At 37.9% G+C, this 17,796-nt stretch overlaps 1 protein-coding gene across 3 annotated transcripts in view; it reads right to left on the reverse strand.

Moving 5' to 3' along the window:
* Positions 1-17,796, reverse strand: part of LOC5568195 (protein phosphatase 1 regulatory subunit 14B) — a 228,362-nt gene that overhangs the window by 111,035 nt on the left and 99,531 nt on the right. For all 3 annotated transcript variants that reach the window (XM_021848235.1, XM_021848236.1, XM_021848234.1), the window contains exon 2: positions 3,414-3,964. The gene's annotated coding sequence lies outside the window, so the exon portion shown is untranslated. The remainder of the gene's footprint in view (positions 1-3,413; positions 3,965-17,796) is intronic.

Genomic DNA, 17,796 nt, shown 5'->3' on the forward strand with positions numbered 1-17,796 from the left:
ATCGTGTATCGGTATCTTCACCATAATCAGCGTCGCTGTAGCCGTGGAAACTCGTCTCTTCGGTCCGTGTGTACGTCAAATTTTCGTGCTTCGTACCTCTCAAGTACCGAAGTATCCTCTTGGCCGCTGTCCAATGCGCCGGTCCAGGGTTGCTGCAAACGCTGCTGACCAGACTTACTGCATAACTGATGTTCGGCCTGGTACACTGCGCAACGAACTGTAATCTGCCAACAAATTCTCTGAACGGAGTGTTCTCTATGCTCTCCTTCTCTTCTTCATTTGCAGGGCACATTTCCTTGGTGAGCCGTTGATTCATACCGTGAGGAGTTGGAGCAGCATTGCAGTCGACCATATTGAACTTCGCCAACAGCTTGTATTTGTGCTGTTTTTGGTCGATTGCCACAACGCTGTCCGATCTGGTCACTCGCAGACCCAACACCTGCTTGACCGGTACCAGATCCTTCATCTTGAACTCCGCACAAAGCTGATTTACCAACCGCTAACGATGATGACGAACTTTCCTGCCACCACGCAATAGTAGACGCACGTGCCATACTTGGGCCGCTTGGAACCCATTTCTTTGAGCTTCGTGTCCAGCTTCCGGTTCCATACTCTGTGGGCTTTCATCAGGCCGTACAACGCCTTCTGAACCCTGCAAACCTTCCTCGGTGCTTCATCGTCCCGGAATTCTCCTGGCTGTTTCATGAAGATTTCTTCATCGTCCAAAACGCTGCAGGAAGCGGTCACTGATACACCTCCAGATCCAACTTTGCTGCCGACGCAAGAAGGTAATGCACCATTGCCTTGCGAACGACAGGCAAGTAAGTGTTCTGATAGTCCACGCCTTTCACTTGCGACCAACCCTTGATCACAAGTCGCGCCTTGTACTGTCCAATGGAGCCATCCGCGTTCATTTTGACCACACGCTGGACTTGACCTTTTTGACGATGTTTTCCTTCTTGTTACGTAACAGCAACGCTCCGCTCGAATCACCGCATCCTGCATCTTGATCACGGGTCACATCTTGGAGTATTTTCGATTTGACCACGTCCGCCGTCAGATTGACTATATATATATATATGCTTATTACTATCTATTTGCAAATGCTAATCCAGTCAACGCCACGTTTATTTTAAACGGTTGTTAAGACGTGAGATGGACAATAAAGTTGTATCTGGTAGCCTGTTCTATCTATTATTGAAATAATACAACATTAAGGGGCCTATTTAGCCGAGTGGTAGGAGTTCGCGACTACAAACATAGCCAATTTAATGTTATTCACCACAATACCAAATAATTTATTGAAACACTTCAGTAAGAACATCACGAGCAAAAGGAGCCCTACTGATAGCTTCATTTTTTACCGCAAAATTCAAATCGTTATAACTTTTTTGTTTTTCAATATTTTTGCACCATTTTTTCACAAGTTCTCAAAAAACTCTTCTAGTTTAAAAATCCATGTTGATATTAATTATTGGTCATCTGGTTTTAAAGATATTCCGATGTTCCTTGGGGGACCGACATTTTCCATACAAAATGTCATTGGCGGCATTTTGTTTTTGATCAATTTATCAAAAAAATAAAATGTGGGCTATACAATGCCAGGTAATAAGGAGCTTCTCTGAAAAAATCATACAAATCAGTTCAGTATTCTTGGAGATATCTGAAAATTACGATATGTTGTTTTTTGAAGTTTTTAAGATCTTTATTTGGCCAGCGTGGTTCAAGAAACCTAAATGGCCATTACTTAAAGACGGCTGCACCAAATTGCTTCATTTTTCACAACATACTCTCATTAATGTATTGTTCCGAAGAGTGAATATCCGAATACGATTAAAATTCTGCAGCCTGAGAAATTAACGGAGGGTTTTAGTTACGGGTCGGTCCCCCAAGGAATTTCGGAATATCTTCAAAACCAGATGACCAATGATACACCATGACATTCATAATATTTAATTGGAATTGAGTTAGAAATCTAAAAAGGAACTTTTTTCCACCTTACTCTACAAATGACGATATCTTCACTTTAGGGAACCCTAAGATGATCTGAAACATCTGACCAATTCAATCGATCGATAAATTATTGTTCTATGGCTCCTCCTCGATCATTATTGTTTACATCTAAAAGCTAGCTGGTGATCTCCTATTGCAATTCACCAACAAACTCAACCTACAAATCTCCATGTCAGTGCAGAAACAGCGGTTCCAATACGTAGCCAGATTTGAAGACGTTTTATTCAACTTGTATATCTCATTAAATTTTGGAATCGGATTAAGTCTGTGATAGAGTTTTTCGTAAGTAAACACCTTTTAATTAATTGCAAAGGAATGACAAACATCGCAGTAGGCAGTAGAATGTACTAGCACAGCTCTTCATTTTTCATGACTAGGCTTCCTGAATCGCTTAGTAATGTCAAAGAACTTTGACTTTTATTTTCTTGCAAATATAATGACAGTCAACTCTCCCTTACTCGATAGGTATCTCGATATATAGGAAGAGAAATATAGTAAAAATTGGTTTTATGTCTAACTCGATGGTCACTTGGATTGCATTTGCACTTGTTTTGTGTAACATAATTTGATATCTTCTTAACTCGATGGTCCTTTCAATACCAAGTTATGGAAAGTTGACTGTAGCTTCAAGCGAAATTAAAACTGTTCCTTCTGTTTATTGAGAAAATGAGCTCACCTATTCTTTGCTAAAAACAGCTGAATTGAAGTGTTCATGAGTAGAAGCTATCGGCAATATAGAATTCCGGCACCGAAGCCTAACAGTCCAAAGTGCGTCACTTCCATTTTGCGCTCCATAGCGACTCACTATGACCGAAAAAAATGACGTGTCATTCTCCCAAAGCCTTCAACCGGCACAGCTGGCCCCATTGTCAAACTAATATGTCCCCCATTGTTGCCCGTCACCCCCTAAGTTGGCTGGAAACTGCTTACAACCTTTAGCGAAGTGTGTGAACTCGCGGTTATTCGTATCCACTTTCACGGTTGGGCGAAATCTTCTGACGTGACGGTGAAGAAATCACACAACACACGAAAAAAAAAAATAAAGATTTATCTCATTTACATGCCTTATTTGGAACGGCCGTATATGAGTAATGTAAGCAGCCTCGGTTGGGCACAGACATGGCTTACTTGGATGCCTCGTTGCGCCATTGATCACATTTTTAGCGGGTTGCATCATTCGCTGCGCTTGCTGTGATTTAATGCAATGACTATAGAAAATGTTTTATAATTGGTTTTTGGCGATCGAATCGGGAAGGCTCTCAATGGGTTCATTGTCCGAATCGGTAATGGCAGCGTCACTGAGGCAGAGATTTACTGATAAAAATGACAAAACGCTGTCGTGAAAACTTTTACACATAAAGATACCTTACGGAATTAATGTGTATAGCCTAGTAACTTACCTGATCAAGTCGTAAAACTGACAAAATGGACTTCGTTGCCAGCTGACGATGCCTGTATTTCACTTACTCCTCGAAAACACCGAAACTCCAAAAAACACAAAAAACTACGTTTTAAGCAATACCTCCAAAACAGAGAAAACCTTTTCCGAAACTGGATGGGCCCCAAACCGTAGATCGTGGGTTTTAATTAAAAACTTTTCCAATTTTCTGTGTTCACACTTTTCACTGAGGCTGAAAAATTTAGCTCACGTCGTCGTGGTCGCCTTCGTCGTACAACTTTCACGTGAGCACCTCTACCATTCCACTCACACGGGAAACTATTTATTTTTTACTTTATCCGACACACCACACTCCTCGGAGGGAATCACTTACGGGGGAGCTGACGATTTTCCTAGGCGGCTGAATCTGATACTTTTGGGATACTTTCCGCCTTCCCCGGTTGCACACGTTCACACAAATAAGTATACACTTTGGACAGGTGCAATTCGTATTCGCCGATGAGCAAACTTTTCGCTACTTTCCAACGGCTGTCAGCACGAAGTTTAAGTGTTCTGAAAGGAAATTTAAATAGGAGATCCATTAGTTTTGAAGAAACATAAGGGGAGTTAGTGTAATTAAGGCTAATTTAGTTGGATCACAGGACGGCCAGAAGTAGACATAACGATGACCAAACGAAGGCCATAATAAAACCAAAGAAACACCAGATGAAGATTAAACGAAGACCAGCGGAAGACGAAAAGAAGATCGAAAGAAAACCAAATAAAGGTTAAGGAAACACCAAATTAAGACCAAGAAAAACTAGAGGAAATCTTTTTTTTATTGGATTTGGATTGGATTTGGATTAGGATTGGATTTGGATTGGATTTGGATTGGATTTGGATTGGATTTGGATTGGATTTGGATTGGATTTGGATTGGATTTGGATTGGATTTGGATTGGATTTGGATTGGATTTGGATTGGATTTGGATTGGATTTGGATTGGATTTGGATTGGATTTGGATTGGATTGGATTGATTGGATTGGATTGGATTGGATTTGGATTGGATGTTGGATTGGATTTGGATTGGATTTGGATTGGATTTGGATTGGATTTGGATTGGATTTGGATTGGATTTGGATTTGGATTTGGATTGGATTTGGATGGATTTTGGATTGGATTTGGATTGGATTTGGATTGGATTTGGATTGGATTTGGATTGGATTTGATTGGATTTGGGATTTGGATTTGGATGGATTTGGATTGGATTTGGATTGATTGGATTGGATTTGGATTGGATTTGAATTGGATTTGAATTGGATTGATGGATTGATTGGATTTGGATTGGATTTGGATTGGATTTGCGATTGGATTTGGATTTGGATTGGATTTGGATTGGATTTGGATTGGATTTGGATTGGATTTGGATTGGATTTGGATTGGATTTGGATTGGATTTGGATTGGATTTGGATTGGATTTGGATTGGATTTGGATTGGATTTGGATTGGATTTGGATTGGATTTGGATTGGATTTGGATTGGATTTGGATTGGATTGATTGGATTTGGATTGGATTTGGATTGGATTTGGATTGGATTTGGATTGGATTTGGATTGGATTTGGATTGGATTTGGATTGGATTTGGATTGGATTTGGATTGGATTTGGATTGGATTTGGATTGGATTTGGATTGGATTTGGATTGGATTTGGATTGGATTTGGATTGGATTTGGATTGGATTTGGATTGGATTTGGATTGGATTTGGATTGGATTTGGATTGGATTTGGATTGGATTTGGATTGGATTTGGATTGGATTTGGATTGGATTTGGATTGGATTTGGATTGGATTTGGATTGGATTTGGATTGGATTTGGATTGGATTTGGATTGGATTTGGATTGGATTTGGATTGGATTTGGATTGGATTTGGATTGGATTTGGATTGGATTTGGATTGGATTTGGATTGGATTTGGATTGGATTTGGATTGGATTTGGATTGGATTTGGATTGGATTTGGATTGGATTTGGATTGGATTTGGATTGGATTTGGATTGGATTTGGATTGGATTTGGATTGGATTTGGATTGGATTTGGATTGGATTTGGATTGGATTTGGATTGGATTGGATTGGATTGGATTGGATTTGGATTGGATTTGGATTGGATTTGGATTGGATTTGGATTGGATTTGGATTGGATTTGGATTGGATTTGGATTGGATTTGGATTGGATTTGGATTGGATTTGGATTGGATTTGGATTGGATTTGGATTGGATTTGGATTGGATTTGGATTGGATTTGGATTGGATTTGGATTGGATTTGGATTGGATTTGGATTGGATTTGGATTGGATTTGGATTGGATTTGGATTGGATTTGGATTGGATTTGGATTGGATTTGGATTGGATTTGGATTGGATTTGGATTGGATTTGGATTGGATTTGGATTGGATTTGGATTGGATTTGGATTGGATTTGGATTGGATTTGGATTGGATTTGGATTGGATTTGGATTGGATTTGGATTGGATTTGGATTGGATTTGGATTGGATTTGGATTGGATTTGGATTGGATTTGGATTGGATTTGGATTGGATTTGGATTGGATTTGGATTGGATTTGGATTGGATTTGGATTGGATTTGGATTGGATTTGGATTGGATTTGGATTGGATTTGGATTGGATTTGGATTGGATTTGGATTGGATTTGGATTGGATTTGGATTGGATTTGGATTGGATTTGGATTGGATTTGGATTGGATTTGGATTGGATTTGGATTGGATTTGGATTGGATTTGGATTGGATTTGGATTGGATTTGGATTGGATTTGGATTGGATTTGGATTGGATTTGGATTGGATTTGGATTGGATTTGGATTGGATTTGGATTGGATTTGGATTGGATTTGGTTTGGATTGGATTTGGATTGGATTTGGATTGGATTTGGATTGGATTTGGATTGGATTTGGATTGGATTTGGATTGGATTTGGATTGGATTTGGATTGGATTTGGATTGGATTTGGATTGGATTTGGATTGGATTTGGATTGGATTTGGATTGGATTTGGATTGGATTTGGATTGGATTTGGATTGGATTTGGATTGGATTTGGATTGGATTTGGATTGGATTTGGATTGGATTTGGATTGGATTTGGATTGGATTTGGATTGGATTTGGATTGGATTTGGATTGGATTTGGATTGGATTTGGATTGGATTTGGATTGGATTTGGATTGGATTTGAATTGGATTTGGATTGGATTTGAAATGGATTTCGATTGGATTTGAATTGGATTTGGATTCGATTGGATTTTGATTTGGATTCAATATATTTGAATAACATTGTAGCAAGACTAACATTCGGAATAGGGTGAAATCAATGCAAACAACGTTTGTAGCGAGCGAAATTTTTAAATGGCAGCGGTGAATGACATTTATCAGCTTATTCTAATCTGATGTCGTTTCGCACCGTAGAGCCGAAATAGTTGTTTCCGTCACCTCTTACGAACTCGTTCCGATCGTTGAAAAGCAACTCGTCATAGCGTGAACAAGCTTGAGTAGTTTCAGAGTAATCTCTAAAAGTCATGTCATATGGGAAATCTAAGCTTTTAGGAATTGTCATTTCACATCAAAACTTTGCTGGTTAACATTTATGAAAGTTTATTACTCCTTTCTGTGCCTATTACATTTACCACAGCTCAGTGAGTATAAAGTTCTTCCAGCACTCCATTACTAGAAGGGTAGAACAGCGTTTTCAAAGCAACTCAAGCATGACCGAAGTGGCAGTAGGCTGTTAACAGTGCCCTGCCTATCTGGATCCAGCAGTAACAACAGGGAAGAATTAAACCCCGGTTGAATCCAAGTAAGCGCATGCCACCGGCAGGCTTCTCCACCGAAACTATGGAAATAAACCTCACAAAGACCAACCAACGGAACGAAGCAGGCGGGAAACTACGCTCAGTCGGGGAGGAGGAACCCGCCACGAGAGCCTTTCTTTTCCAACCCGGTTGGAAAAAGTAGGGAAAAAAACGGCGGTGCAAGAATGTTATCCGGTTATGCCGTGAAATAAAGCCTATCAACGAAGAAGCAGTTGAAAACTCGCGGCCGATGGCAACGACTTGTTGGCGTGCTAAATTTATTTGCATGCACGATATTTTTGCTGCCGGATCTATGGCTTCTTTGATGTTGCTCCCATGGAGTCGGGAACATCGCCACGGTCAGGGCTGGTAGCGACTGAGTGTCTTAAAAACTAGGAACAAGTATCTAAAAAGAGACCCGCACAGTGCATCCAGCGCCACTTCGAGGCAGTTCTTTGGCTTATCTTCCAGCAAACTACCAAGGCGAATGGCCTTGAAGAGGGGACTGGAGCGCTCACCGTAGGTTGTTGTTCGTGTTCAACTGGGGAGATCTTGATTCGAACGAACCAACCTCCGTGTTAGATTTGTGTGGAGAATGTGAGGAATTCTTTCAAGTGATGGAAACTTGCCGCCCGTGCTATCGATCGATAACGCTCGCTTCTCGGTTTCCAGTTTCAAAATCGTCATTCAATCTTTCCACAATTAGCCCACTTAGAGGCGAGCGCTGTTCGCTTTATATCGTTGCGGGAAACGTGATAAGCTATCAACGATCTGCATTGAAAGCCAATTAGTCATCTTGGATGTGGATGTTTTATTAGGAGTACCTACAGCCAGTTTTTCATTGCCAAGCCTGCTAAAGAAGAATTTACCGAAAATACACTCAACGACTTTTGTCGAAATTTGTATATTTGACATAAGTCAAAAACGTACGAATTTCAACAAAAATCGCATAAATGCTAATGGTGGGACTCTTTTGTCAAATTTTCATGTGTCAGTGAAAGAAACGCGAATTTAGTACTAGTAACAGTACAGAACACCTAAATATAAGATAAGTGTTATAATAGGACAAGACAAAAGACACTCATTTATATCCGAAATCAACATCACTTTTCCCGCAGCTTAACTTCTGGTGAAGAATACTGCTCAAACCTCTCATATGGTCTTCTATCTATCAGCAATATTCAATAAACACTGCAAACGCTATCCACCATCCCCAAAACGGCCAGTTAGCCATTGACTTCTAAGTTAATGGGAATCGTATTGATTACCACCTCAGCAGCAGCAGCAGCACCACTTGGCACCGCAAGGCAATTCAGAAGATGTACGATTCTCGCTAATGGTGTTTTGCTTTTCTCGGTATACTTTCCCATAGGACAGGCCAAGATGTTCACGGTTTGACTCTGTACTGCCCCGTCGTCGTTACCCGTCTCGCTTTCGGGGGCTTCTCCAAACAGCAATGACCTGACAGTGACCTTTCTCAGGCAAATAGGACTTATGTGTGTTTTCTGTATTTGGACATGCCGTCAACCTTCAGCAAACTTTCTTGATGATACAATGCGAATTGTAAGAGAATTACACTGCTTGAGCTCTGATGATACTGCCGTTGACGGTCCTAAGGCGGACTAACGATGATGATACGCGGTCGTAAAATAAATCAGTTTCACGGTAGGGGGAACGTGGGGTGCAGTGCTTAACAATGATTGTTGAAAGAAAATAAGACTTTCTGTAAGAGCTGGTATTCCTCAAGGCAGCATTTTGGGACCAATTGTGTAACCAAAAATACCGTTGGAAAGCTTGGAAACAGTAGATTTGTTCCAGTCTACTTTAATCCAAACGTACTTACATCCCTTTGCGTTTGGGCCCCTCCTATAACATGTTTTCAAGAATTCGTCGCCTATTCTGCCCATTTTTTATGCGTCAATAAGACCAAAATGCATTTTTTTTTATTGCTTTGCAGTCTTTACCTTGTTGGACATGTTGTATGAGTGTCAACAAAGTTGACAAAGTTGTAGCTGATGAATGTATCTCATACACTGTGTCAAAAAATTGTCCGTACAGCTATGGCTCGGATGAAAAGTATTTAATCAAACATATAAAATCAGCTCAAACAAATACCATATTTATTTCATGAAAAAGTACAATGTATTCTTATGTTAAGCCAGCGTTAGATAAACAAAATAAATGGTTCAACATTTTGATAAAATTAAAAAACCAAAACAAGTAGCAAAATGAATGTCAAAAAATGTCCGTACAATGCATGAAACACTGGTTAACGGACTCGAACCGCCAAGTCAATACTTCGTATGTCCACTTTTTGCTGCAATTACGCTCTTCTTCTTTCTGGCGTTATGTCCCAGCTAGGACAAAGCCTGCTTCTCAGATTAGTGTTCGTATGAGCACTTCCACAGTTATTAACTGAGAGCTTTCTATGCCGATTGACCATTTTTGCATGTGTATATCGTGTGGCAAGTACGAAGATACTCTATGCCCTGCGAATCGAGAAAATTTCTTTTACGAAAAGATCCTCGACCAGTGGGATTCGAACCCACGATTATCAGCATGGTCATGGTGAATAGCTGCGCGTTTACCGCTACGGCTATCTGGGCCCATTACGCTCTGCAAACGCTTTTTCATCGAACAAGCCAATTTTTGGGTTGTCGCAGGGGTGATCTTCTGCCATTCTTCCATGAGATCCTCTTTTAGCTGGTTTTTGTTGCGGATCGGGTGTTCTCGAATTTTTCTCTCAAGGTGATCCCACAAATTTTCAATGGGATTGAGGTCTGGAGATTGGGGAGGATGCGGGAGCGTTGATTTAACGTTGTACAACAGCCACTCCTTAACCAACTTAGAAGAATGCTTCGGATCATTGCCTTGGACGAAATGGAAATTGGATCCATGGCCCAATTTCACGGCACTTGCTTTCAAGTTATTCTTCAAAATGTCCAAATACACGAATCGAACCATGGTAGACTGAATGAAAGCCAGGTTTCCAGTCCCATTTGCACTGAAGGCACCCCAAACCATAACGTGGCCACCACCATGTTTCACAATCGGTCGTAGATTTTTCGGATTCAATTCGGTATTTGGTTTGCGCCACACTCGTACCAATCCGTCTGACCCAAAAATGTTGAATTTACTCTCGTCTGTGAATATTACGTTCTGCCAGAACTCTTCTGGTTCAACCACGTATTTTTGGGCATACTCCAGTCGCTTCTTGATATTTTTGGCCGAGATGAACGGCTTCTTCCGTGCAACGCAGCCTCGATATCCTTTTGCATGGATAACATTACGTACTGTTTGTGGGCTGACCTTGACGTTTGCGTATCGTGACAGGCTATCAGCAAGTTTGGGAGCACTCACCTTAGGATTCTCGTCAATAATCAGTTTTCGGACTGCAACCGGAATTTTGGAGTGCAGAGCAGCCATTTTTCTTCTTAAATTGAGCATAAAATGTCAGGAAAATAATACCTCACTTCTAGTGTTGTTCCAACTCTTCAGAAAGCTTCGCTGCAAAGTGATGCACACCGTTGATGCGAATAGATAACTTTTGAAAATATCCTAATTGTACGGACAATTTTTGACGTCGATTTTATGACTTATTTAGACAAACAATTTGTGTACAAACACTAGATGATTTTTTTGATATTGCGAGGACTAGTTCACCATCAAGTGGAGCAAAGGTTGAACAAATATGATAAGATTCTATATGGTTTTAAACATTTTTTTACACTAGAGAACGCTGTACGGACAATTTTTGATACAGTGTAGTACCAACGTAGCTCTAATTCTCAAGACCACATGAGCAAACACTATGACCAATTGAATGAACTGCTTGCTTTTCCCATAGTAATTCCCATACAAACTTTAAAGAGCTTGTGCAGTCTCAGTTTTCATCCAAATGAGCTCAAATTTTGGGAGGACACTCAGAATTTGATCTAGAATCGAATGAGCGGTGTGGAGCAAAAACGATGAATGAACCACTCTAATAAACATAGATATGAAAGACGAACTCGAAAGTGAACCCATTTTTGTTAAACTGATTATAATTAGCTCCATTTATTATAATTCATTATGTGTTATATATGCTTATTTGATGTAAAGCGCTACATTTGATACAGTAATTGTAGGTAGATGTGTGGAGATACTAAGCACGATTGAACTTCATTTAAACGCTTAAATCCAAGAAGCGCAATTAATGTACATATGAACCCTCTAATACCAAATTTAAATTTTCGATCTAAATATCATGTTTCGTTATCTGAAATCGTTCTAAACACGTTTTGGGCAATAATTTATTTGTATTCGCAAATCTATGAATTTTGTTTTGTTTTTTATAAAGCCTCTTCTGGCAATAATAAAAATTCAAGTTTTTAAAGTACTTATAAAAATATTGAATTTTTAACATGTTTCATGATTTTCTTTATTTTTTGTATAATTAACAGAAAAAAACGGGTTAGGCATTATTTCAACACAAACAAGCTCTTCTTTTGTGACAGGTTGATTGTAGTTTTCTACAAAAAAAGGTACGATTTTTTATATTACACGTTAAATGAACGCCAGGCATTTGTAGGTTATATAGAAATCAAAATTTTCAAACATTTTTCAAAAATACAGTCATAAAAAACTTTTCCTATATGCGTGTTATGAGTCAAGGTTTAAGCCAAAAATAAAATCGTTTTGATATCCGAGTTACGAAAAAATACACAAAATTCCAAAGTGTACCCCGTTCAAAGGCGGGGTTGGGTATTAGAAGGCTAATGTTATAACGGAAAGTAACGACCATTGACTTAATGAGAAAGATGATTTCATCGCAGTAACCAATGACATGTCAGTGAAAAATAATACCTCCACTGTTGGTACACTGTTCCTTTTTTTTGCGATATATTTTTAATGTGTGTTCCTATAGTTGCGATATCCGTTGTTTTCTTATGGGACCCTCCACTATAGGAACACTTTACCGCAGTGGACCAATGCACGAGTTCACTAATTTGACGTTTGAGTGGTGCCGAATTCACTGGTTACCATGGTCGCATAAATAACTCGGCACCGTTCAAACGTCAAATAGTGAACTCGTGTATTTGTGCATTGTTGGTAAGGTACAGTGGGGGAAGTGTATCAGTGGAATAAGTGGATCATTTGTCCATATTAAGCATAAATACCTAGAAATGTTGAATGTTTTCGCACCATTGGTTCGGTTTAGGTTATATTCTTACGTCCACACTGATACTATTGCAAAACTGGTACTACACATACACTATCACTTGACTTTTTTCATTCCTAGCTTAAATTTGTCAAAGTGACTGTAGACAATTTGAATTATTCCACCTAAAAGTTTTATAAATCTTTCTGGTATAAAAAATATAAAATAATTAATATTGCCAAATTTAAACAAAACTTTTCGTTGTTTATCTAAGCTGAATTGCGAAAACGGCAAAATATACCGTTTTGATTCATATTACGGACACTTAAGGACTCAGGGAAATATAACCCAGCATAGAGCATACAAAATAAATCATTCTGTATGATTCCTTAGCGCTATCGAGCGTCGGAAGCCCTTTACTTGCAAACGGGGGGTGAAGAATACGCTTCCGCAACTTCAATAATTTTAAACAAATCAAAATGTGTGGCCTTTTCATGATTCTTATTCCGGACGCTTCCTCACTTTCGCCTCATATTCCGGACACTTTGAATCGAATTCCGGACAGCTCATGATAATCATTAATGGAACAGTCAAATCATCAATCGAAATCGTTAAACCACCAAAGAGACATCTAAGGTAGTTGGGCATTATAAATTTTCAAAGATATTTATGGAAAAAGTTTACTAAAACGAGCCTTGAAATTGAGAACTTTTGAACAGCAAAAATTGAAACATTTCTCGTGAAATGTTTCCCATACAAAGTAGAGTGTCCGGAATTTGAAGCTGTCCGTAATATGAATCAAAACGGTACATTTAAATTCATGAATAAAATAAAAATATTTCAGTTTGTTAAACAAAAGTAAATGTATTTTTTTTAAACTACTAATGTTTTTCGAAAACATTGTTAGGAATAATCCTGCCATACTTCTGTACAAGTTATAAGTATAAAATGGATGAATTTTTTCCAAGTTTTTTTAAATACATTTTTTTTTGTTCGAATTAGTGTGAACTAATGTTTTAATATTTTTCTTAATATTTTGATTAAATAAAGATACTTTTGAATTTTAAAAGCATCAAAATGTTGCATAAATAGCACTAATAACAAGAACAAAAGTAATATCATTCATACTATACATATTAACACCACATTTGCTTTGAGAATAGAATTTTTTCATTGATGATCCACTTACCACGGTGCCCCAACAGACCGTTATTAAAAAAAAATGTCCATCAAATCTGAGCACAGGGATCGATTCCTAAAGTCATTCTGCACCTCCGGTCCAATTTTTAAAAAAAATCCATAGGGGGAATCTCGAGAAATATTGATTTGAAGTTTTTTACTTGAAAATTCAATATAATCCATGTGTAAATTTTGCAATAGCACTAAAAAAACCTACAAAAACGCTCAAAAAGTTGGCCAAACTGTTCTCAAGTGGTATAACTGTTACCGTTGTTATAATTATATTTACAAAAATAGTTACAACTAACCTTAATTACCAGAGTGGCTTCAATATGTTTTTACATGGCTTAAACCAGTAAGCTTAGTTTAATAGAACGAATTCTAAAAAATAAATTTCAATACAGGGAAAGTGTACCAGTTATGGTCATAGTGGTTCCCTATTTGGCCATATGTGTCATTTTGATAACATTCACATTTTCAATCTTTTTGAATGCTTTAACATCACGACATGTATTAAATCTAACTACTACAACACACAAATTTTCAAAATTTTAATACTTTAGAGTAATCACGTATGGCTATTTAGCCACTATTTGAACCACTATGTCCATAACTGGTACACTTACCCTAATATTAATGTTATGTTCGATATTTAAAGCTTATTTTTTTACTTTCACACAACGTGACCAGCCCACTAAAGTCTGCCGTATTTATTTTACTTTTACTCTTGATGTTACTTCAAGTTTTCCACCGAGTATTGCCCTCAGCATTTTACGTAAAACTTATAATGTTCTCAGCCACAACAGGATTTTAACTAGACGGAAAACATGATTGTCATGTGTCACACGTGTTCGAACATCACTAGGACTTCCATTCTCCATACCTGCAACCATTCACTTCGTTAATAATAGAATTCATCATCAATCTACCATAGGTCTTGTTCAAGTCAGTAACAAAAATATAGCTGTGGCATGTTCATAGACTTAAATAGTACATGAACTGGAAAAGGTGATTAAACTGATACATACAATCAAGTGTGAGAATTGTAGACGTGGTGCCTACTTCTGTTTTTGGAAAATTACATGGAATGAAAAGGAGATGAGTTTCCGAATTTACTGTTCAATATTGCGTTTTGTCGCATATACTCCTTGATTTTGCAGACGATGACTTTATTTGAATTGATCGCAGTGTTATAGGGCAAGGTTTCACTATTTTAAAGAGGGACAACTGGGATAAGCTTGTAATGCCATTTACTCTGCCCAAACGTATATGATTGCATGTAGACGAAGAAGAAGCAGGTTCAGTTGTGTTGGTGCTGAGGCAGTGCTTGATGGGAATGTAGTTGAAGAGCCATAGAACACTTGTGAAGTGTGAAAAAAATGTTTCCCGTATAGTAAAAACACGTGTTCTTGCTGCGAATATCTCCTTTTACGGATCACGTAACCAGCTTAAGGTCCCGCAACTTACAAAAGGCAACGAAATGTCTACAGTATTACTTGATAAAGGCTCATATGTGTTCATAGATCCATTCTTTTATTAATAACTTCGCCAAAACACCTCGCGATTCTTTATCGTACAACATTGAATATGTTTTTCGAAAAGTAAATCAGTTTTCAATAATAATGCAAAGATAGCAACGATGAATGCAAGTGTGCCCAAATGAAACATCATTGTCAATTTGCACTGAATAAAACGCTGATGTTTGGCTCTCTAAACACATTTATTTAAGAACAGGAGCGAAGACTATTGAGCAAATAAAATACGGCAAACTTCAGTGGGCTGGTCATTTAGTGTGAATGCCGGAGCGTACCAGAGCAATTAAATCATTCCAGATTTGAAACGAGCGATTGATCCATGCTCTAATCTACTATAACCGTAACCACATGGTTTATCTTCTAACTATTATTGTGGTACATTTATACTAAGGTCCTTTTTCTAGATATAACAACATTGTGAATTGTTAATTCATTTGTTTGACCTTTCAATCGGTTCAACATGGAGAACCACAATAAGTTAAACTTAAACCAGTAAGTTATGGAAAAAACATACTTAAACCACTCCAGTAAGGTAAGTCAGTTGTAAAAAATCTAATTAAAGCCTGTTCACGATAAATTTCGGACACGGATGGCGGGTGTACCACAGAAAGTTCGAGAATTTTACAGAAAGAAGGATTAACATCCTTGTCAACTGTTTATTTTGTAGATATAACTCTTTTATTCTGAAATAAACAATTGTTTTTGTTGAATTATGAGTAACTTTTTTTTTGCTGCCATTATTTGGGTGTCCGAAATTTAACGTGGACAGGCTTCATAACAATGGTAACAATTGTATATGAGTTTAGAACAGTTTGGCCAACTTTTTGTGCATTTTTGTAGGTTTTTTTCAGCGCTTTGACGTAATTTTAATATGAATTGTATTGAATTTTTAAGTCAAAAACTTCAAATCAAGATTTCTCAAAATTCCTCCTAGGGATTTTTTTAAAAATTGGCCCAGAGGTGTAGAATAATCTCAGGAATCGAGTCCTGTATTCAGAATTGATGGACAATTTTCTTTCATAATAACGGTCTGTCGGGGCATCGCCACCATGGTGGGGCAAGTGGATCATTTGGTGCAAATTTTCAAGTCCCTCATACTCAATACATAACAATAAAAAAATCAAAATAAATGACGATTTGAAGTATATTAGTCCATCATTTGTCATCCACAGTAAAAAGTTTGAATTACATTATTCACGTTAGCTGTACATAACAATGAAGTTGACTATTAATTTTTCTGTATCCACTTACCCCAAGTAAGGAAAGTTTCAGAAATTTTAGTGATATTTCATCAGATACAAAGCAATTTGAACGCTGTTTTCAACTATTTCGTGCATTCGGCACACGGATTTCTGCACGTTATCATTCGTGACTCCCGGGAGAAATACGACCATTAGACATTAATATTTGAAAAATACTGAAACTTTTTAGTTATTAGACGTCCCTTTAGAAAATTATATTGAAAGTTTCCGACTGCTCTAATGATTGCAGCAACTGCCACATATGATTGATGTTTGTTTTCTTCTCAGGCGGCATCCACAAATTACGTAACGCTCTAGGGGGAGGGGGAGTAGGCTCAAGCGTAACGGCTCATACAGAAAATTTAAATTTTTCTTACAAAAAGCGTAACTGAGGGGAAGAGGGAGGCTGGTCAAAAATTTCCAATTTTAGCGTTACGTAATAAATAGACACTGCCTCAAGGCTGGTTTGGTACTGACAAGAAAAGGAATCGCCTATCTCGATGCGTGGAAAATTTTCTTCCCAAAAATGGTCCAAAAAATCACATTTTTCTGATCGCAGTACGCAGTTGAGAAGAAATGTCATTACAAATGGGGCGCTCTGTAGGAAATTACTTGACTCATTCAGTCAAGGAATTTCTTTACTTTTCTTGAGCGAAGCAGCATACCTATGATTCATGATTCCGAAAATCAGTTGGTATTGCAGTGACGTAGCTAAAACAGTATGCTTTCTATTTGTGAGTGCATAGAGTGATACTTTTCCGTACCAATATCAACTATGATGACTGCCAAAACGAATGAAAGGTTTGTTAAATAAAAAACAGGGGAAATCTAAAAAGAATTTTTCTAACGAAATCTATAGGGAATGTTGAAAAAATCGCTGCTAGAACTTGTGGTGATAAACGAATGCAAAAATGGCAACTTTGGCAAAGAAAGCTCTCAGTTAATAAGACCACTAAGCCGAGAAGCAGGCTCTGTCCCAGTGAGGACGTTAATGCCTAGAAGAAGAAGATCCTGCAAAAGTAAATAGTCAGAATCTTGAAGCAACTGCTGGTAAATTCTTGAAGCTCGTCAGTCGCTAGAGAAATGTCTGTAATCTTGAATTCTATAATCCTAGAAGAAAATTATAGGGATTTAACTGATTAATCTTTCGGGAATCTCTGTACTATTTATTGGAGAAATATTTAATGGTAGCCCTAGATAAATTTCAGAAACTCCACAAAGAATATTTGAATACAAAATTCGATAATGTTTATGATTAACGAATCGACATTTATAAAAGTTATGTTGAAGACATTCCTGGTGGATTTTCCGATGAATTTTGATAACAAAATCCTAGCTGAATACGTCAATGAGTATTACCCGTACAAAATACTTAATTAAAACATCCTTGCATGCCCTTCATGAAATTTGATCTTCTGCACAAATTTGGTTGCATAAGCACTGACTCACTGCTC

The sequence above is a fragment of the Aedes aegypti genome, chromosome 2, assembly GCF_002204515.2.
Source record: "Aedes aegypti strain LVP_AGWG chromosome 2, AaegL5.0 Primary Assembly, whole genome shotgun sequence".
In the NCBI taxonomy this organism is placed as follows: domain Eukaryota; kingdom Metazoa; phylum Arthropoda; class Insecta; order Diptera; family Culicidae; genus Aedes; species Aedes aegypti.